Source organism: Biomphalaria glabrata, chromosome 9 (genome assembly GCF_947242115.1).
Source record: "Biomphalaria glabrata chromosome 9, xgBioGlab47.1, whole genome shotgun sequence".
In the NCBI taxonomy this organism is placed as follows: domain Eukaryota; kingdom Metazoa; phylum Mollusca; class Gastropoda; family Planorbidae; genus Biomphalaria; species Biomphalaria glabrata.
This window is the reverse complement of record NC_074719.1, coordinates 45,074,884-45,098,415: the sequence shown is the minus strand read 5'-3', so window position 1 is coordinate 45,098,415 and position 23,532 is coordinate 45,074,884. Positions and strand designations below refer to the sequence as shown.

The following is a 23,532-nucleotide window of genomic DNA, read 5'->3' as shown; positions in this document are numbered from 1 at the left end:
TAATGGCTGCCCCCAGGGTTATCGAATGGTGGGGGGGGGGGGGGGGGGGTAGGGATGTGATGGGGGGCGGGGCGGGCACAATAACTTACGCTCTCGATGATGGGGGTTGAGCGGAAACTGGAGGGGTGGCGCGGCAAGGGAGCGAACGCACCAGAGATTAGGGTTTCGTTGAGTTATTTCCACTGCTTCTTCTTCTGCAAGACACCTGTTGGTAGCCTGCTCTAGACGTTCAGGGATGAGACGATAGGTGATAGTAAGAGAGAGAGAGAACGAGAGGAGAAAGAAAGACAGAGAGAGGATAAAGAAAGAGAGAGAGAAAGAGAGAAAGAGGAAAGAGAGAGAGAGAGGATAAAGAAAGAGAGGAAGAGGAAAGACAGAGAGAGGATAAAGAAAGAGAGAGAGAGGATAAAGAAAGAGAGGAAGAGGAAAGACAGAGAGAGGATAAAGAAAGAGAGGAAGAGGAAAGAGAGAGAGAGGATAAAGAAAGAGAGGAAGAGGAAAGAGAGAGAGAGGATAAAGAAAGAAAGAAAGAGAGGATAAAGAAAGAGAGAGAGAAAGAGATGAGAAGGAAAGACAGAGAGAGGATAAAGAAAGAGAGGAAGAGGAAAGAGAGAGAGAGAGGATAAAGAAAGAAAGAAAAAGAGGGAGAGGATAGAGAGAGAGAGAGGGGGGGATAACGAAAGAGAGAGAGGATAAAGAAAGAGAGAGAGGATAAAGAAAGAGAGAGAGAGGAAAGAGAGAGAGGATAAAGAAAGAAAGAAAGAAAGAGAGGGAGATGAAAGAGAGAGAGAGAGAGGGGATAAAGAAAGAGAGAGAGAAAGAGAGGATAAAGAAAGATAGATAGAGAGAGGGGATAATGAAAGAAAGAGAGAATGACAGAGAAAGAGAGAGAGAGATGAAGGGGAGAAAGAAAGAGAGGAGAAAGATATTAATATATAGAGCGGAGAATAAAAGAGACAGAGAGAGAGAGAGAGAGAAGAGAAAGAGAGAGAGAGAGAGAAGAGAAAGAGAAATCAGAGGTCGTTTGAAAGGGACACACACTAACACCAACCCCCACACCATTATACGCAAACCCCCAGTTTTTACCCCACAACAACAGAGACAAGATGTCAAGATGTCATCAGCTGCAACACCAGTAACAGCAACAGCCACAGCAGCAACAGTACCAGCAAAAAAAACCAAAAACAAACAGCAGCTACAACTACTTATATGCCCCATTCTAAACATTTATCGGAATTAGGTAACTCAACCACACATTTCGCCTTCACCATCGACGCCCCTGCATGCCCCTTGACTGAGTGCATGGCAGTGTAACGCACAATGTAGAGCGAACATCAGTTAAGTCTGTAAGCAAACTGTAATCTAACCCGCTTACACAGGTAAGGCTGTAGATATGTCAATAGTGTAATCCCGCGTGTACAACACGAGAATAATTAGTTTCATTTGAAACAAGGATTACATTGTAATACTTTCAAAATAGCTGGGTTTTATTTTAACGACAGTTTAATACATTGTACTTGCTAAGTTTTTTTTTACAAGAAGCTTGTTTGGTTAACAAGTTTTTTTCTTCTAACATAATCTTGTTATTTTTTTTTTTTTGCACTTATTTCTAGGGTCGTTAGACTGAGTAACAGTTTATATAGATCTAGTTCTTTCTTGCTAGATCTAGTTCTTTCTTGATATATCTAGTTGTTTTTTTTCTTACTAGATCCTAGATCTTGTCAGCGTACATATTGTATTCGTATCAAATGATGTTGTTGTTATTTCTTTAGTTTTAATTCATCTCACTTACTAGTAAATTCTCTCTACTGTTGCCAATAGGCTCCCCTCCTCTCGTTCATTCTTTTTTTATTCTCCCAGTTTCTCTCCCACTTTCTCTCCCACATTCTCTCCCACATTCTCTTTTTCTCTCCCACTTTCTCTCCCACATTCTCTCCCATTTTCTCTCCCACTTTCTCTCCCACATTCTCTCCCTCTTTCTCTCCCACTTCTCTCCCACTTTCTCTCCCACTTTCTCTCCCTCTTTCTCTCCCACTTTCTTTCCCACTTTCTCTCCCACATTCTCTTTCTCTCCCACTTTCTCTCCCTTTTTCTCTCCCTTTTTCTCTCCCTTTTTCTCTCCCACTTTCTCTCCCACTTTTCTCCCACTTTCTCTTCCACTTTCTCTCCCACTTTCTCTTCCACTTCTCTCCCACTTTCTCTCCCACTTTCTCTCCCACATTCTCTCCCACTTCTCTCCCACTTTCTCTCCCACTTTCTCTCCCTCTTTCTCTCCCACTTTCTCTCCCACTTTCTCTCCCACATTCTCTTTCTCTCCCACTTTCTCTCCCTTTTTCTCTCCCTTTTTCTCTCCCTCTTTCTCTCACACATTCTCTCCCTCTTTCTCTCCCACTTTCTCTCCCACTTTCTCTCCCACATTCTCTCCCTCTTTCTCTCCCACATTCTCTCCCTCTTTCTCTCCCACTTTTCTCCCACTTTCTCTTCCACTTTCTCTCCCACTTTCTCTTCCACTTCTCTCCCACTTTCTCTCCCACTTTCTCTCCCACATTCTCTCCCACTTTCTCTCCCACTTTCTCTCCCTCTTTCTCTCCTACATTCTCTCTCACTTCTCTCCCACTTTCTCTCCCACTTTCTTTCTCTCAAATTTTCTCTTTTTCTTGCCATCATTTTTTTTGTCTTTCCCTTTTTCTCTTTTCATCTCTCTTTCTTTCTCCTTCGTTCTCTTCCACCTCTTTTTTTAGTCTTACTTTCTTTCTCTATCTCTCTTTCTCTTAACATCTTTTGTATTTTCTCTGCCCCCTACTGTACTAGCGTTTTGTTGCCGTACTGGCCACACGCTCTCCTCATTAAGAACATAAAACTAAAATGTGATTTAACCTTGGTTAGGCCAATAATAGAATATGCATCCTCCGTTTGGGACCCCTAAACTCAAGAAAACATTAAAAAACTGGAACAGACACAAAATAGAGCAGTGAGATTCATAACAAACGAATATTCACATTTGACTAGAGTAACACCTTTAGTAAAATCACTAAATTTAGAAAGCCTTCAGGGCAGAAGGCTCAAAAGTAAAGTAGCAATCATACATAAAACACTGAACCATAATCTTCAAATACAAAAACAAAATTTAATAAAATACTCTGAAAGACACAAAGATAAAGGCACATTCCTTGTCCCATATGCTAGGACAAATTTGTACAAATACTCCTTCTTCCCTAGTGCTATTAGAGAATGGAATGGGTTGCCTGAGCTAGCCAGGAAAACCAGTGACTTGGCTGAATTTAAGTCATTGGTTAATATGCATGACTAAATGCATGACGCGTAGGACGTAATCATCTTCTTTTTTGAAGTAACGTCTGTATTCTATAAGATAAGAAGATAAATATGTTTTATATGTTGTGTTAACTCGATCTCACATTTCTTATGTTAGACACCTTATTTATATAGGTTAGTTATTTTAGTTATTTAGCGACGCACCATAGTAGACGCATATTGAACGGGACTAGTGACGTTTGGGATATGTTGGGTTAGAGACCGGAAAATCAGTTAGCGTTAGAACATTCCAGGGTAACGACGTGTTTAGTGACAGAGACTTCTACTGTGGCCTTTTATCATAATAAATATATATTAACTTGTTCATCATCGTTGACTACATCTCTTCACCTGTTACAATTGATGTGCCAGTTCTTGTTTGTGTTGTTGGTCAACTACACGTAATACACCCGAACAATTACACCCAAACGATTGCAGAGTAATTGGTTGACTTCAAGACAGCCTGAACTAGCAACATCACAGTGGCGACCCCGAACCTCGAAGCCCGACGAACATCGTACCGGACCTCGAAGCAGAACGTTTACTCAGGTGAGGGTCGTGCACTCGAAGTTATAAGATTTCATCGGAGTACGGCTGAACACAGCAGCATCGCAGAGTGACTTTGTTCTGGATCTACATACAGTCGTCGCCTGTTTGATCGCACGTTCAACGAGCCGTTAACTCAGGGTGACCTTCGTCAGGACCGTAATCATCGCAACGCCTGATCTTCATATGCTGAATCGACCTACAACCAGAGAAACCGTTCATTCATAACGGGTGAGAGATCGTTAGTGAACCTGTTGGACATATTTTTTCTTCGTCATAGGAGCCACATTGAGTATCAAGTTTTACCTCGCCAGTTCGAGAAGGACAGTTTGCCCGCTGTCAGAAGTATTGTGAGTACTACAAGTTTGGTAGCTAACTAAATCGAAATCGCTCTGTCGTCTTAACCTTGGAGAGATTCTTGTGGAGCAGTTTGCTCATTGAACCGGTTGCTTGCCACGTTTATAACGGTCACTGTGTTTAACCTTTGGAAGGTTAGTGAAGTAATCTTTATCAGTACTGAACATTGATCTATCTAGTATTCGTCGGTCTAGACCATATCTAGACGTGCTGATATTGTTGTGGAAATAGCTACATCCACTTAATTTCGTTGAAAACCGTTAATCGTCTAACGGAACGTCGTCGGAGGTGACCTTGGTCTCACCTAGTCTACATTGGACAGTTTGGTTTATTGAAGCAGAGTACAACAGCAAACTTCGTCGTACTACCAGAGTAGCAGCAGAAGCAGTGAACTATTTTAGAGAACCGTTATTCGTCAGCCCAGATCAAGTCATCGTCGAGAAAGTCGTTATTCGTCAGCCCAGATCAAGTCATCGTCAAGAAAGCCGTTATTCGTCAGCCCAGATCAAGTCATCGTCAAGAAATTCGTTATTCGTCAGTCGTCCAGATCAAGTTGCCGTCAAGAGACTGTTATTTGTCAGTAGTCGTCTACACAAGTCAAGTCATCGCCAGAAGAACCGTTAACCTATTCGTCAGTAACTGTGTACACAAAGTCGTCGGAACTACACATACGGTCATCAACAGTCGTCGAAGAAACTGGAACATTTTGCTGTGGCATATCAGGACATCTGTGGCATTACGTGGGATACTGGTAGCACCGGAGAACAGAGTCAGAACTGGAAGAGAGGCAGTGGAATTTGTTGTGATCTAACATATTCGGGAGTCCGAACAAAGGGATCTTTCTTATCAAAAGCTAAGTGCCATTTTTCTTATTAGTATATGTTTAGATTGCCCTTAGAAATAGATTTTGTCTAAATTTGGTACGTTAGCCTGAGTAAAATCAGGTGGTGCGCCTTAAAACCCGTCGGGGTAGAAGACGTAATTTAGATGAAAAGCTATATTATACGTTTAGGGTTGTAATTTGTTTTGTTTGTGTAAACGTCATATCCGTTGTTGCCTGGTTACTTCGTGACGTTATCATTGTGTGCCATATTGTCACATCCCAACCCATAGTGATAGTCTCATTTAATTATTTCATTTGTTTATATTATTTTAAATTATTTATTTTTATTAATTTAATTAGATCTGTAATTTTTTTCACTTAATGATAGAAAGTGCGGGTAGGATTCTTTTACTGTGAATCAGACTAAAATAATTTTAGTTTGAGCGGTTAAAATCAAATATGATTTTGCCATGAGAATAATGCCGAAACTGGCTATGTAGTCAAACACTATCGTCTGGCTAAATTTAGATCTGCAAATTGTTGTACATCTCTTTGGTACAATTTAATCATCTAGACTCTAATTTGAAATATTATTAATTGAAAGATGAATGAAGGTAGTACATTCTAGATATATATATCTTGTTGAAGATATATTTGACATTGTATACACATATTTGTTTCGTATGGTTAAATAGAACCATAATCTAATCTAGATCTAGACTCTAGACAGTCCTTGAATTTACTCTAGACACTTCACTGTGACTTCAGTCATACCGGATTTTAAAATTGATCATAGTTATTCATACTAGATCTAAAAGTCATAGTGCTCTTGATAACTATAGATCTAAATAGTATTATTATACATACTATAATATACTAGATTTAAATTTGTGTGTAATACTGGACCTAATATACAGATTTGAATATAACCATAATAACTCAGACTAGATTTACACATTTACTAAATCTATAGATAGAGACATAACATTTAAAATTTGTATAAAAGTGTGGAAAAACATAAATATAAAATAAGTTTAAAGTATAGCCATAACCAATATAGGCTAAGTAAAAATATATATAAAATATAAAACACAATGGCTACATCATCATATGTGGACCTTAAGGAGGTTAAGGAAACAGCTATGCAGGATGGAAAGGCCATGGAGTTAAAAGGAAAAGACTTAGCCGCTTATGTACAGCAAGTTGTGAGGGAAGAAATGGAACGTCAAGATAAAATAAGAAGGGAAAAAGAAGAGATAGAAAGACAAGAAGAACATCAAAGACAAGAGATAGAGAGGCAAGAAAGGATCAGAAAGGAAGAATATGAAAAGCAAAAAGAAGACCAAGAAAGGCAGAGAGAGCATGAAGCTAAAATGGAGAAGATGAGATTGGACGCAGCACAAGCCAGAGCCCAAACTGAACAAAGAAATAACACAAATAACTCAAATAATTATACCACTCAAAGAGACAACCCTAATTCACAGACATGGCTAAAGAGAAAGATACAAAGTTTTGATGAACAGAAGGATGACATTGGTGATTTCCTGAAAAGATATGAGGCAAAAATGTCTACATTTAATATGCCTGAAGAAGAATGGTCTGAAATACTGATAGACTTTGTTCATGGTCAAGCTCTAACAATATGCCAAAATCATGACCATCATATTGATGATAGCTATCAGGTTTTAAAAAGAGAGTTATTAAATGCATATGGTCATAATGCTACAACTTTTAGAAAGAAATACTTTGACAATATACCATCATTAGGAATAGAACCCCAAACTACCATTAATATGGAAAAGGATTTTTTCAATAAGTGGGTAAAATTAGAAAAAGTGAATAACTCTTATGAAGGATTAAAAAATTTTATTCTAGTGGACAACTTTGTAAATAAATGTGATCCTCAGTTACAATCTTTTATTAGAGAAAGAAACCCAAAAACTATAGATGAAATAACAGAAATAATGAGAGTATACAAAAATGCCTATCCAAATAAACCATTTTCTGATAGGGATAAGAGCAAAGTAGATTTAATAGGATACACCAAAGAAAATGTTGATAGAAGTAGAAATAGAAACAGATCAAATAGTGGAAATAGAAAATATAGTGAAATAACCTGTTTTAAATGTCAAGGAAAAGGTCATATAGCAGCTAACTGTAGAAGAGGGAATAGTAGGTCTGGAAGTAGAAATAGATACAATGAACAAAATAACAGTAGATATAGGAGTAGAGATAGGAATGACAGGGAAAATTACAGAAATAGGAGTTACAGTAGGGAATACAAAAATAAAGGTACAGATAGGGTATATTTCATGGAAGGAAATAGGAACAATTTTGCAGTGTACCCAGGGTTTGTAGATAGAATTCCAGTGGAATTAATCAGAGATTCAGGTTGTAACACTTTGGCAGTAAAAACTAAATTTGTCAAACCTCATTGGTATAAAGGGTTTACTAAGAAAGTAGAATTAGCAGATGGCACTGTAAGGGAATTTAAAGCTATAAGGGTATACATTGAAACTCCATTTTTCACTGGTTATTGTGATGGCATTGCAATACCAGAAATGAGATATGATATGTTAGTAGGAAACATAAAAGGAGTTAAAGAATGTTCAAGAAAAGAATTAGAAGACTGGCAAAACAAATACAAAAACATAAGACAAAATCATGAAAACATAGAAACACAAAATATAACAAGTATGGTAATAACAAGATCAATGAATAAACAAGATGAGAAACAGGAAAATACAATAAATGTAATAAGTAATGATAAAGAAGAAGAAACCAGTAATGTAATACAAATAGAAAATACAGATGTTAAGGAAAGAGAGATAGAAAATGAAACACAAAATAGTCTTGAAACACAAATATCTCAAAGTGAAAAAGAAACAACACCCACATTTGCATTAGAACAAATGAATGACAATATTATTGGGAAAATATATTCAAGAATACTAGATAAAAACAATAATAATCCAATGGAGAAATTTTGTATAGAGAATAAAATATTATTTAGACAAACAAGTAATGATAACAAGAAAATAAAACAACTTGTCTTACCACAGAAATATTGGAAAGATGTTTTAATCATGACACATGATAATAATTTAGCAGCACATAGGGGAGTAAAGAAATGTTATAGGAATTTGTCAAAACAAGTATTTTGGCCCAAAATGAAAGCAACAATCAACAAATACATAAACTCATGTGACATATGTCAAAAGAGATCTAACAAAAGCCTAGTGAATAAGGCACCTATTCAAGAAATGGATGAACCTACAGCACCATTTCAGAAAGTATCTATTGATTTAATAGGTCCTTTAATTCAAACTGAAAATAATAACAAATACATTTTAACAGTAATAGACATGTTTAGTAGATATCCAGAGGCAATCCCATTATCAAATACAAGTGCAGAAAATATCATTAATGCCATAACTCAAAAAGTAATTACAAGACATGGTATACCTAAAATTATATTGAGTGATCAGGGATCTCAGTTTAAGTCAGAACAATTTAAGAAATGGACTAAACAATACAATATACAACACATATACTCTTCGGTTTACCACCCGGAGAGTAACGGTTTATGTGAACGATATGGTGGATCATTAAAAAGATCACTAACAAAAATAATTCAGAATAATCAGAACAAGTGGGATCATTACATTAACTATGTACTATTTGCTCATAGAAACAACATCCATGAAGCAACACAATTTTCACCATATGAAATAATACATGGAAGAAAACCCAGAGATGAATTAGATGTTTTTAAAGAAAATCTAATAGGCAATGAGAATAAATTAAATAATGACAGTGAAACAACAATCACAACAGAATTGAAAGAAATATGGACTCAAGCATATAACAACAATAAGAAGTACAAACAAAGTGCTCATGAGAATATAAATAAGAAAAGACAATTGAAAACACTAGAAGTAGGAAACAATGTATTAATATTGATAAATGACCTGAAAAATAAAATTGGTAAACAATGGAAAGGTCCATTTAAGGTGATAAAACAAATTAATGATGTGAATTATCAAATTGAAATAAATGGGAAAATTAAAACATATCACATAAATAATTTGAAACTGTATCATGATAGAGAAGATGAGTTAATACAAAACATTCAGGAGGAAATAGAAAATAAATTTTCAGAAAGAGAAGAATGCTTGATGATAATAACAAATGAAAATCATAATGAAAATGATATTAAGGAAATACCTGTAATAGAAACAAAAGAGAATCAAACTTGGCAAAAGATTAATCTTAATAATTTAACTAAGGAAATGTCAAAAGATATAACTAAAATAATACAGGAATACAAAGAAATTTTTTCCAGTATACCAGGAAAAACTAATATTATTAAACATGACATTAAAGTAACAGATCCAAAACCTATCAAGCTTAAGCCATATAGAATACCGCTACATTTACAAGACAAAGTAAAGAGAGAAATAGACAATTTACTAGAATCAGGTATAATTGAACCATCAACATCTCCTTATGCTTCACCAATTGTGATAGCCAAAAAGAAGAATGGAGATATAAGGTTATGTATTGATTATAGGAAACTTAACAACATCACAGAATTTGACCCATATCCAATGCCAAATATAGAGGATATTTTACATAAATTAAATGGAGCAAAATTTTTTACTAAATTAGATTTAACTAAAGGTTATTGGCAAATACCTTTAACAGAAAATGCAAAACCTTACACAGCATTTGTAACACCATATGGTATTTTTCAATGGAATTATATGAGTTTTGGATTAGTAAATGCACCTGCCACATTTAATAGAATGATGAACATGATAATTGGAAACAAAGAAAATGTTATTTGCTATTTAGATGACATATGTATTTTTAATAATAGTTGGGAGGAACATTTGATAGATGTAAAAGAAGTATTCAAAATAATAAAAGAAAGTGGACTTACAATTCAAGCAGAAAAAGTAGAAATAGGATTGGAGGAAATAATTTTCTTAGGACATAAAGTAAATAACAACATGATTAGCCCTATTGAAGATAACATAAAGAAAGTACTTAATATTGAAATACCTACAACAAAAAGACAAATTAAAAGTATATTGGGAATAGTAAATTATTACAGAAAGTTTATAAAGAACTTAGCAGAAATAGTGAATCCACTAAATGACTTACTTAAAAAAGGAAAACCTCAAAAAGTAGTTTGTAATGAGGAATGTGTGAAAGCTATTGACAGAATTAAAGATGTTTTTAGTCATGAACTAATATTAAGACTACCTGATAAAGACAAAATATTTTATGTCACAACTGATGCATCTGGTAATGCTATTGGTGGTTGTTTAATGCAGAACTATGATAACTTACATCCTATATTATATGTAAGCAGAAAATTGTCAGAGGCAGAGAAAAAATATAGTGTCATTGAAAGAGAAGCCTTAGCTGTAATATGGGTAATTACTAAGCTAGAGAGCTATTTAATAGGAAGGAAATTCATTTTATTAACTGATCATAAACCTATTCAGTATATACAGCAAAAGAGCATGAAAAACAGTCGTGTTTATAGATGGTTCTTAGCACTACAGGAGTACAAATTTGAAGTGAAAGCTATTAGTGGATCTGTGAATATTGTAGCTGATTTATTGTCTAGAATGACATTGAAGTGAAACAATTTTGTAAATAAACTATGATTATATTGAGTATGTAATATATATTAATATATTGACACCATTTATATGTTATGGAAAAGGGAGATAAGTAAATTTGATGTTAAGCATTTAAAAGTAAGTATGGATATTTTTTTTTGTGTGAATCATTTCATATATCATTGACGAAAGTTAGTTCTATGGAAAAGGGTGAGTATAAAAGAAAAATGGACAAAAGCGTATAAAAGGGTGGTAAGAAAAAATGTATTGAATGTGTAAATAAAGTTTGTAATTGTTTTTTGAAATATTGTATTTTATCAGATTACTGCCAGTGAAGAACATTTGAGATGTGTAGGACATGCCCATAGGATGCCACATTTTCCTCTATGATGAACTGTGTACTAAGGAGGATGATTCTGGAATGTTATGAACTGTTATGAACATTGACATTGAATATGAAGAACTGTCAAGTCAAGATGAAAATGTCAAGATGAAGAAGTCAAGATGAAGATGTCAAGATTTTATGTTTGTTGTCTTCCCCTTAAATTGAAAATGCCCTTGTAAGACTTGACAGTAGTGGAAAAATATTGACATATTTTTTTTTCAAGGGGGGGAGGAATCTGTTAGACACCTTATTTATATAGGTTAGTTATTTTAGTTATTTAGCGACGCACCATAGTAGACGCATATTGAACGGGACTAGTGACGTTTGGGATATGTTGGGTTAGAGACCGGAAAATCAGTTAGCGTTAGAACATTCCAGGGTAACGACGTGTTTAGTGACAGAGACTTCTACTGTGGCCTTTTATCATAATAAATATATATTAACTTGTTCATCATCGTTGACTACATCTCTTCACCTGTTACAATCGATGTGCCAGTTCTTGTTTGTGTTGTTGGTCAACTACACGTAATACACCCGAACAATTACACCCAAACGATTGCAGAGTAATTGGTTGACTTCAAGACAGCCTGAACTAGCAACATCACAGGGAGGAATCTGTTAGACACCTTATTTATATAGGTTAGTTATTTTAGTTATTTAGCGACGCACCATAGTAGACGCATATTGAACGGGACTAGTGACGTTTGGGATATGTTGGGTTAGAGACCGGAAAATCAGTTAGCGTTAGAACATTCCAGGGTAACGACGTGTTTAGTGACAGAGACTTCTACTGTGGCCTTTTATCATAATAAATATATATTAACTTGTTCATCATCGTTGACTACATCTCTTCACCTGTTACAATTGATGTGCCAGTTCTTGTTTGTGTTGTTGGTCAACTACACGTAATACACCCGAACAATTACACCCAAACGATTGCAGAGTAATTGGTTGACTTCAAGACAGCCTGAACTAGCAACATCACACTTAATGATCAAGCAAATACTAAAAGGATGGCTGCCTGGTCGTGCGGTTTGCGCGCTGGACTGTCGTTTGGATTTATCGATGGTCCAGGGTTCAAACCCTGCCCGCTCCCATCCCCCGTCGTCCTGCGGGAGGTTTGGACTAGGAAGTAAACTATCTTCAACTCTGAAGGAACATCCGAAATATGTCAAACATTTTACTAACAGGTGAAACTGGGTGGTGGACACGCATTGACCGGGATATATACCAATCGACCCAACTATAGTGACAGGAATAGAAAAGACCAAACCTCGCTGGGCAGGTCACTCGGAAACAATGCCACAGAACAAATAAAAGGCAGGCGACCCAAAGGCAGGCCACGAATATGATGGATTGATGATGTGGAGGTAGGTCTACAACCAAGGGTTAGGAAATGGAGATGAAAAGCTCAAAGAGAGATTATCTTATCTTATAAAATACAGACGTTGGTGATTACGTCCTGCGCGTGTCCCTAGGTCAATCTAGTCATGCCAAGTCTTTGGTTTTTCTGGCTGATTCAGGCAACCCATTTCATACTGTAGCGGCACTGTGATGGATGTCAACAAACAAAACCTTCTTCATTCCTTCCTGCTCTACCAAAAATAAATTTAAAAAAAAACATGCAACAAAGGGAAACAGTTTTTTTAAAACATCAATTCCTCGTTTATAAAGCTAATGCTGAGCCATTATTTTATTTGTAGATATGCTGGTAAAGATAAGTTGTCCCAGGACTTCATTGGGGGGAAAAATATCGTCAGACTAGACAATCTGTAAAGAATAATCAATCTTGGAATATATATAGTCCTCTAAACTCCTTCTGAGCTCACTGCAATACTGTTTGGCCTCTTTGGTTGACGATAAGTTAACATCTGGAAATCGTAGCGGTCTGTCCACTTGCGGAGTTCCGCAACGTGATGTCCAGGAACATTGTTGATTAGCCCAGCCTTAAGTGTTGGACATAAAAACATCCGATCACTAGGACTTCAGGCTGATCTGTCAGCTGGTAAACGATCTAACAAAATCATTAACTAGGAATAATTTTGGATCTTCGCTCTTGTAATGAACTTGAAAAACGGATCTTGTTTTTTACAAGATAACAGAGCCTGTATAGTGTATACACGAGCCTCCCCCACAGTTTGAGAATGACTGAGGACAATACACCATCCATAACAACTTCTGCGTGTGTATGTGTCCCAGAAATGTTGGACTTTACTAATAAATAAAGACTTTGACCTTCAAAACTCCAAAGATCATGCATTTCGTGTGAGATGTAAGCCCATGTGAGATGTACGCGGACTTTGACGTGTCTAGAGCGGGAAAATAGGACAAGCAAATGAATGCAAGAACTATGAACAATATCTGAACAATGTTTTTACATTTGTTGTTGTCTTTTACAATGTAATCTTTTGGAAAGGGAAAAAAAGGATGTTTATATTATCCTACGCAACACCTCAAACAGCCCAAGAGAGTTGACAACACTAATTGTGATACTCCACCAGATGATATCAAAATTAAATATCAATATCACACTACAGTGGATCCCTGGACACATTGGCATCATGGGAAATGAAAAGGCAGATAAGCTATCAAAGGCAGGTTCATCTATGGAACAACCAGACAGACCTGTAAGCTACCTCACCCTAAGGTCAATGTTAGTCAACAATCACAAAGAGGAATGGCTCTACACACAACTCCCCCTTTGCAGACACTGCGCCCACCCTTATAAAACCTTAAACTATATCCTCCTTGAATGCCCCTTCCTAATCCACCTTAGGCAGACCCTACTCCACTACAGCCCAAAATAACCAACACCCTGTACGGCAGTGCTGAACAACTGAAGAAAACAGCACACTTTTTTCCCTTGGCACTGTCTGCAAAAGAGCTCACAGCTCAGCAGCAATAAAGCTGGCTAGAAGAAGAAGAATCCTAAGCAAATTGCGTGATGTAATAATCAAATGCCAAGGTGTGGCGGAAGTAAGAGAAAATCCTTTGAGAGAAAGAAGTACGATTTGAATAATTTTGATCATGCCGCTCTGCGCTCATAATTTATCATCAAATGCCAAGGTGTGGTGGAAGTAGTGGGAATCTTTGGAGGGATGAGAACCACTGGATTACTAATGATCATGCCACTGATAACTTATCTCATGACGGCCATCTTTCACTTTATCTTTATTTGTCAATTGTTCTTTCCTGAATATGAGCGTATTTTTATCAAACCCTGATATAAAGTTTCATTTAATCAGATCATATTCTATTCTTATTTATTAATGCTTGGTTCATTTTATTTTGTAAATAAAAATAAACATATGAATTATTTAAAACAAAACAAAAAAGCAATGGAATGGAAGACCGCCGCATCCGTAAACGACTCCTGTATGGCCAATTAAGGGAAGGAAAGCGTTCACAAGGTGGACAAAGAAAGCGCTTCAGGGACACCCTCAAAGCTTCTCTGAAGGCGTTCAGCATAGACCCAGCCACCTGGGAGTCAGAAGCACATGACAGAGCATTATGACGTCGCGCTGTGAAAACTGGTGCACCAATTGCTGAGAAAAAGAGAACAGCGCTGGCAGAAGAAAAACGCCAGATAAGAAAAGCAAGGCCAATGACACTAGCTCCAGCTGGAATAACCTGCCCAGTGTGCAGCCGAACATTCCAGGCTCACATAGGTCTCACCAGCCACACGAGGAGGCACAAAACCCCAGTGCAAAGCCCTCAGCCCCCTGGACGACAAAAGTGGTCATCATCGAACCACGATGGACGCAGTATATATACATTATTGCAAGGAGTCTTTCCAGTGAGCATTGCACCATGAAGTCCAGCTTATTTTTTACACAAGACGCTGCGCAAAATATTCATGTTCATCTTTAATTAAACTCCTTATTGAATCCAAAAAAAAAAAACAACAAACAAACATTTGAAGTGAGTGCGGGAATTCCCTGTATGTTTTTTTTTTTGTAAAGGGAAGTAATGTCACGATGGTTATAGTTTGAAAGTTGTCTCAATGTCAAACCAGTTTTCTATATGTGGCCACTAAGCAAGAATTTTTTTCCAAAGATAAATATAAACTGTGAATTTTTTTTTGCAAAATCGAAATTTTGTATTCATCTAGTTTCCACCCAATAAAATGTTTGTTAGCTAATAACAGGTACTGCAATAAATAATAAACCATTTAGTATCACAATCAAAATAAATATGACTATACCAGTTTACTATTTTTCTGTGGATACTCTTACTACCTACTTATCTTCCAATTATATCTTTCAATTTTCCCCCCCCCCCCCTTTTAAAAAACAACTTTAAGTTGGGCGTCCATTTTGTCTTTAACTTGACTAAGAAAGCTAAAGAGTAAAACACAACAACAAAAAAAAAATCATGCCAGAGAAAAGTCAAGGCGAGTCATTTATTGTACATCCTGGAAGTGAAGGATATCACGTGATCAAAGAGCGGAAATATTTTATTAATGCGTTAGGGGGGAAGATAACTCACGTCCATGGGAGATAATGCAATGTCGGTGTTTACGATCTTTGCTTGTTTTAGTAACTGTATACGAATGAAAGAACAAACTGTTGACTATTTGAGTAGTTAATATAAATGAGTGACTTGACATTAGATTTTTAGAGTGTCTACAGTATATAGGTGGAACTCTCTAAAAACTGAAGTTTATAAATCTGTGTACTCAGTGTCTTTCTTATACCAATGCTAGGCGTGGTTTGCGCTTTGGACTGTCGTTCATTTGTTTCAAGGGTTTCGGGTTTGAGCCCTATTGGCTGCCATCTGTAACTGGCTTTGGTTAGTTCTTGCTATAGGCAAATAGTTCGATATACTAAGGGTATGATTCTCCAATGCTGATCCCCAAATAGTCAGTTCACACAGCGCGGAAATACTATCTCTCAATACAACACACAACAATCAACAACACCCTACACAGACCAGGTCAGCTCTCCAACTGCTAGACTGACCACAGGAAACCTTATTGTCCCCCCCCTTGAAAAACCCCGTGCTAAAACACTTCACCACTCACAACTAATAAAATAAACTGACACACACACGATCTCACATCTTACCCCCCCCCCCCGCCCCCGCTATTGATACCCTCCCCCGTCGTCTTTCGAGAGGTTTGAGCTAGGATGTTCTTTTCTTGATAACCCGAAACATATTCTTGGTTATACTGTTTTATACTTCTAGGTAAAACTATTTTAGTTTAAATGTTTTTATTACTGAGAAAGGCCTCTTTGTGGAAACATGGATGGCTGGTCGTGTGACATGTGTTCCGGACTGTTGATGGTCCTGGGTTCAAACCCCTTCTTCCCCTGCAGCCTTGCACGAGCTCTTGGCTAGGACTTGAGAGTAAAAATCCATCAACAGAATTGGATTTTCCATTGAGGATGCTCAAAAGGGCGCACATTAAAGGGTTCTAGAAGAAAACTTTGGTTGGGCAACGTGACAATGCGGAACGATATGCGGAAGGTCTACGAGCTGATTTTTAAATATGGCCTTTGTAGGGGGCGGGTCTTACAGCATTCTGATCGAATAATTTTTATGGATAGTGGCGGGGGGGGGGGGGGGATGGGGGGAAGTATAGTTCCTCTTCAGACCTTTCGATCTAAAGGGCAGATGATGTCAAGGTCATCTGTTTCTTTGGCCCACGGTTAACGAGCAGGGTGTCATGCGATCGGCACAACGACCAACCGCCTTTACTTTCCCCAACTAAAGTCAGGTACCCATTGAAGTTGGGTGAATTAAGAAGTGCCCTAAGAATCCCGAAATTCAAAATCCCCGTTTTTTTTTAATCGAGATTCGAACCAAAGATCTCAGGTTCGGAAGCCAGGCGCTTAACCACTCAGCCACTAAGGTCACGACAAAGTGTTCACTCTACAGCCTGTTCAGCCCAAAAATTAGTTCGTGTGATAGTAACATTACTCTATACTGGTAAAACGATGTTTACAAAAGGCCAGCGTACTTAATTTGATGTATATTATCTACTCTTTGAAAGAACGTCTGCAATTTATAAGATAAGAAAAAAACGTCATAATTATGCGCAGGAGTGGACTGGGTGTCAAAATCGGCCCGGGCATTTCAATAATATTCGGCCCACAAATTGTCTATCGTGTGATGGGCATCCATTTCTAGGTGTATCGGTCCTTAAAAATCATTGTTAAGTTTGATAATGTATCGATATGCATGCATACAGTGAACTCTATATAGTACAATAAGCAATATAGCGTCTTTTTAAATCAGCAATTATGTAGGCCCTAAAAAGATGAAGCATACTGGTAGCACTGTCTACATTTTATTTTCGGAAAATGTGTTAGATTAAAAGAGTAGTACACTGTAATGTCTGTGAAAGATTTTTTTTTTGTTTAAACACGACGCTCAAAGGGCATTTTATAAAATAAAATAATAATAACATAATAAGAATATTATAAAACCTTTGACAACTTGATATGTGCCATAGTGACTTCGATCAGGCCATTTCGGTGGCCCTACCGGCCCATTTGGGTACCGGCCCACCGGGCATTTGCCCCAATGCCCATATAGCCAGTCCGCCCCTGATTATGCACGTCACGTGACAATTTCTACCTAAATTGCGTTTTCCTATGTTTATATCAACCTGACAAATAAGTGGCTTAACCCTTACGACTCGTCATACAGAACGAGACTATTTGTTCTAGAAGGCCTCAACACTGACTAGCAATGTCGCAACATATGGGCAGTTTAGACCAATAGCTCGTTACCGCGTCGTAAAAAAATCTGTGACGTGGCAGAGAGCCATTGGACACCCACTGCCCACAGGGCGTGACGCTGCAGTTCAGTTCTCAGGCCTTCTATGACGACTGGTCTCGTACAGACGCCGCCAACAGTAGCCGAGAAAAGACAGAGAGACATTGGTCGCTGCTGCCCACAGGGCGTGACGCTGCAGTTCAGTTCTCAGGCCTTCTATGACGACTGGTCTCGTACCGACGCCGTCAATAGAAGCTGCTCCATGGACTGAATCAAGAGAGTGTTGCCAGAACAGTCCAGTGGCCCACGAATGCCACGAAGACGTGTGGACAGAGCTGACCAGACACTGAGGAACTTCCCGGGTCCGTGCCAAAATTTTCCTCGAAGTTTGTCCGACATTTCAAGGGCTGTTAATCTTATTACACTACCTCGTCAACAATGCGGTTTGTTCTCTCCCCTGCCGAATATAATTACAATGATTATTATTATTACCCTCCCCACCCCCACCCCCCTAAACTCCCGATACATTTACGTCATACCTTCTTCACCTCCCCTCTTTCAGTTCTCTTCTACCCAACTAGGGTGCCAGGTCCATACTTTCTAGCGCCCTTGATGATCTTGATGACATATCAACAGTCTGACGAGTGAGACACCTCGCTCCCCCTGTCGTCGTCGACGCCCCTGCGTGTACCCCCCCTCCTCTTTCTCATAACAGACTTTTTTTTTTTACCTTACCTTTGCACCCCCCTACCCCCAACCAATCTCTCTCTCTCTCTCTCTCTCTTTTCTGTAGCTTCTCCATCGTTCCAGACCAAAGCAACTGTTTTTCTAAGATAAAGAGCTTTTGGAAGAGAATGCTGGGGCCATGGGGGGGGGGGGAGGTAAAAGAGAGCGAGAGGAACAAAGAGAGAGAGAGAAAGAGAGGGTAACAAAAGGAGGGAGGGGCGGACGTGGTGTATGGAACAGAGGGGTGTAGGGGAAAGGGGGGGGGGAAGAAAGTTGTTCGGATCCTGCCACCTAGACACTGATATATGGCGGAGCGCTGAGACCTGGCATTCGGTGCCAGCCAACCTGGGGGCGGACCTGTCATGCGTGTTGGGGGAGGGGGTGGGAGTGATTGTGTTCTGGTGCATACGTCTTCGTGTGTGTGTGTGTGCGCGTGTTGAAGTATGTGCGCCCATGCGAGGGAGACGAGGGCGTGGCTAGAGCTGTTGTTTTAAAGGACCCATATAACAGGAGAAGGTAAAACAAACGACAATATTTAACGATGCTAAGCTTTAGCAGAGAAAGAGAGAGAGAGAGAAAGAGAGATAGAGAGAGAGAAAGAGAGAGAGAGAAAGTGTAGGAGAAAAAAAAAAGGTAATATATTATGTAACTAGCGGTTAGGACCCACGGTCTGCGGGCCTTAGTTTTGGTATTACTGATCTAGTGGATTGAATTTAGATCTATGTCAAACATGGAGAATGTTCCCTTTACATTTTGGCATTTTGCCACGAAAATAAAAAGTAGAGTGTGAAAATGGGTTTACCCGTTCAGACGACATATTCATATCAAACATAAAATACTGTGAACAACGGGTTTACCCGATTTGTTAAAAAGCTTCATTCTTTAAGAGAGATACAATAAGGTATTTTTGTCTATTTTTAGGGACCCCCGGTTGTGGGAGGCACATTAAACATACACTAAGGTCCCCCTCCATAATCCAAGGAACATTTAGGCCAAGTTTGATCAAGATTGTTTCGGGACATACATACATACATGCATACATTCATACATACGTACATACGTACATACATACATACATACATACATACATACATACATACATACCTACATACCTACATACATACATACATACATACATACATACATACATACATACATACATACATACATACATTCAAACATACATACCTACATACATACATACATACATACATACGCACATACATACATACATACATACGTACATACGTACATACCTACATACATACATACATACATACATACATACATACATACATACGTACATACGTACATACATACATACATACGTACATACCTACATACCTACATACCTACATACATACATACATACATACATACATACCTACATACCTACATACATACATACATACATACATACATACATACAGACATACATACAGACATACATACATACATACATACATACATACATATATACATACATACATACATACATACATACATACATACATACATACATACCTACATACATACATACATACATACATACATACAGACATACATACAGACATACATACGTACATACGTACATACATACATACATACATACATACATACAGACATACATACAGACATACATACGTACATACGTACATACATACATACATACATACATACATACATACATACATACATACATACATACATACATACCTACATACATACATACATACATACATACATACAGACATACATACAGACATACATACGTACATACGTACATACATACATACATACATACATACAGACATACATACAGACATACATACGTACATACGTACATACATACATACATACATACATACATACATACATACATACATATAGCTTCTCCTTCGTGGTCGAAGATGAGCACACTTCTCATTTCCTATGGACTCGAAGATGACTGTAAAATCAAATCCTATAGACATTAAAAGCTGGCCGTATACGTGGCATGGGTAGATTAGGTCAGTTGTAGATAGACCTGCTTCTTCTCTCAGCTTTTTAATGGTTCGGCGTTCTTTCACCCTGACCACTCTTCTTGCTTCAAATCTCGAGACTCCGAGGCTCACAGCTTCACGCCATGAGGAGAGATCGAGAGCTAATACTTCCCAGCCGTGAATGTCAATATCGCGTTCCATGAAGGAGCTCTTCAGAGTGTCTTTGTAGCGCTAGTATTGACCTCCCTGGGAGCGCTTTCCTGCACACAACTCTGCGTACAGAAGTCGTTTCGGAAGGCGATTGTCTGGCATGCGGACTACATGTCCCGCCCATCAAAGTTAGGACATACATACATACATACATACATACATACATACATACATACATACATACATACATACATACATACATACGTACGCTTTACTTTCAGCTTTATATTATAGATGTGTAATATGGCGTAACAGATTTCCAGTAAAAAAGAGTGAAGTAAGAAAAAGAAATTGTCGTGCAAGTCGAACTGAAAGGAAAGAGAGAGAGAGAGAAAGAGAGAGAGAGAAAGAGAGAGAGAGAGAAAGAAAGATGAAACTAAAAGAGAAAGTATAACCAAAGAGAAAGTGGATATATAAGAAAAGAGAGACAGTGAAAGAGAGAGAGAGAGAGAGAAAAAGAGAGAGAGAGTGAAAGAGAGAGAGAAAAAAAGAGAGAGAGAGTGAAAGAGAGAGCGAGTGAAAGAGAGAGAGCGAGTGAAAGAGAGAGAGCGAGTGAAAGAGAGAGAGCGAGTGAAAGAGAGAGAGCGAGTGAAAGAGAGAGAGAGTGAAAGAGAGAGCGAGTGAAAGAGAGAGAGAGTGAAAGAGAGAGAGCGAGTGAAAGAGAGAGAGAGTGAAAGAGAGAGAGAGTGAAAGAGAGAGAGAGTGAAAGAGAGAGCGAGTGAAAGAGAGAGAGAGTGAAAGAGAGAGAGCGTGAAAGAGAGAGCGAGTGAAAGAGAGAGAGAGTGAAAGAGAGAGAGAGTGAAAGAGAGAGTGAATCAGAAAGAGAGGAATGAATGGTTTGTCCTATTATTTTCAAAAAAAGTTATGAGATAGTTTTTAAAAGAATTATGTCCCTTGCAGCTCTTCCTAGAAAGAAATCCGTTTCCCACTTGAGAAGTGATCCCGGTTTTAAAATGAACCACTTTTCTCCTGGTTAAGTGGGACCTTGTCGCTGGCACTTTAGGCTGAGATTTAAATACTTAGACAGCGTCGCCATGGATACGTCAACGTTTCGGGCGGTAGACATTTTAGTCACGTGACCGTCTGGCTGAATTTCGTTTCGCTTCCATGCTACGATCTCCAATAATCCCGTAAATGTAATGTGGCCATCCAACGGCGCCGAGCAACCACAGCTATGACAACAAACGATGTTTTTTTCCCCACGAAGCCTGGGAACAACGCAATCTTCATTTCCAAATAAATAGATAAATAAATAAATAATACAAATTTTTAAAATTGTTCTCAGAGAAGAAGAGAAATTGTCAGCGATGTTTTAGTAGGTTAAGAGACAGGATGGCTGCCTGGTCGTGTGGTTTGCGCTCTGGACTGTCGTTTGGATTTATCGATGGTCCCGGTTTCAAACCCTGCCCGCTCCCATCCCACGTTGTCCTGCGGGAGGTTTGGACTAGGAAGTAAACTATCTTCAACTCTGAAGGAACATCCGAAAACATGTAAAACATTTTACAAACTTTGGTGATGAAGTGTCAGCGATGTTTTAGTAGGTTTAGAGACTTTGGTGATGAATTGTCAGCGACGTTTTAGTAGGTTTAGAGACTTTGGTGATGAATTGTCAGCGATGTTTTAGTAGGTTTAGAGACTTTGGTGATGAATTGTCAGCGATGTTTTAGTAGGTTTAGAGACTTTGGTGATGAATTGTCAGCGATGTTTTAGTAGGTTTAGAGACTTTGGTGATGAATTGTCAGCGATGTTTTAGTAGGTTTAGAGACTTTGGTGATGAATTGTCAGCGATGTTTTAGTAGGTTTAGAGACTTTGGTGATGAATTGTCAGCGATGTTTTAGTAGGTTTAGAGACTTTGGTGATGAATTGTCAGCGATGTTTTAGTAGGTTTAGAGACTTTGGTGATGAATTGTCAGCGATGTTTTAGTAGGTTTAGAGACTTTGGCGATGAATGGTCAGCGATGTTTTAGTAGGTTTAGAGACTTTGGCGATGAATGGTCAGCGATGTTTTAGTAGGTTAAGGGACTTTGGCGATGAATGGTCAGCGATGTTTTAGTAGGTTAAGAGACTTTGGCGATGAATGGTCTGCGATGTTTTAGTAGGTTAAGAGACTTTGGCGATGAATGGTCAGCGATGTTTTAGTAGGTTTAGAGACTTTGGCGATGAATGGTCAGCGATGTTTTAGTAGGTTTAGAGACTTTGGCGATGAATGGTCAGCGATGTTTTAGTTGGTTAAGGGACTTTGGCGATGAATGGTCAGCGATGTTTTAGTAGGTTTAGAGACTTTGGCGATGAATGGTCAGCGATGTTTTAGTAGGTTTAGAGACTTTGGCGATGAATGGTCAGCGATGTTTTAGTAGGTTTAGAGACTTTGGCGATGAATGGTCAGCGATGTTTTAGTAGGTTTAGAGACTTTGGCGATGAATGGTCAGCGATGTTTTAGTAGGTTTAGAGACTTTGGCGATGAATGGTCAGCGATGTTTTAGTAGGTTTAGAGACTTTGGCGATGAATGGTCAGCGATGTTTTAGTAGGTTAAGGGACTTTGGCGATGAATGGTCAGCGATGTTTTAGTAGGTTAAGAGACTTTGGCGATGAATGGTCTGCGATGTTTTAGTAGGTTAAGAGACTTTGGCGATGAATGGTCAGCGATGTTTTAGTAGGTTTAGAGACTTTGGCGATGAATGGTCAGCGATGTTTTAGTAGGTTTAGAGACTTTGGCGATGAATGGTCAGCGATGTTTTAGTAGGTTTAGAGACTTTGGCGATGAATGGTCAGCGATGTTTTAGTAGGTTTAGAGACTTTGGCGATGAATGGTCAGCGATGTTTTAGTAGG

At 38.3% G+C, this 23,532-nt stretch overlaps 1 protein-coding gene and 1 long non-coding RNA gene across 3 annotated transcripts in view; both read left to right on the top strand.

Moving 5' to 3' along the window:
- Positions 1–23,532, top strand: part of LOC106058349 (pituitary homeobox 1-like) — a 91,905-nt gene that overhangs the window by 16,932 nt on the left and 51,441 nt on the right. The window lies entirely within an intron of this gene.
- Positions 3,422–12,018, top strand: LOC129928086 (uncharacterized). Its single transcript, XR_008779695.1, has 2 exons — positions 3,422–5,652; positions 10,996–12,018. It is a non-coding gene; the product is annotated as an uncharacterized LOC129928086 (long non-coding RNA).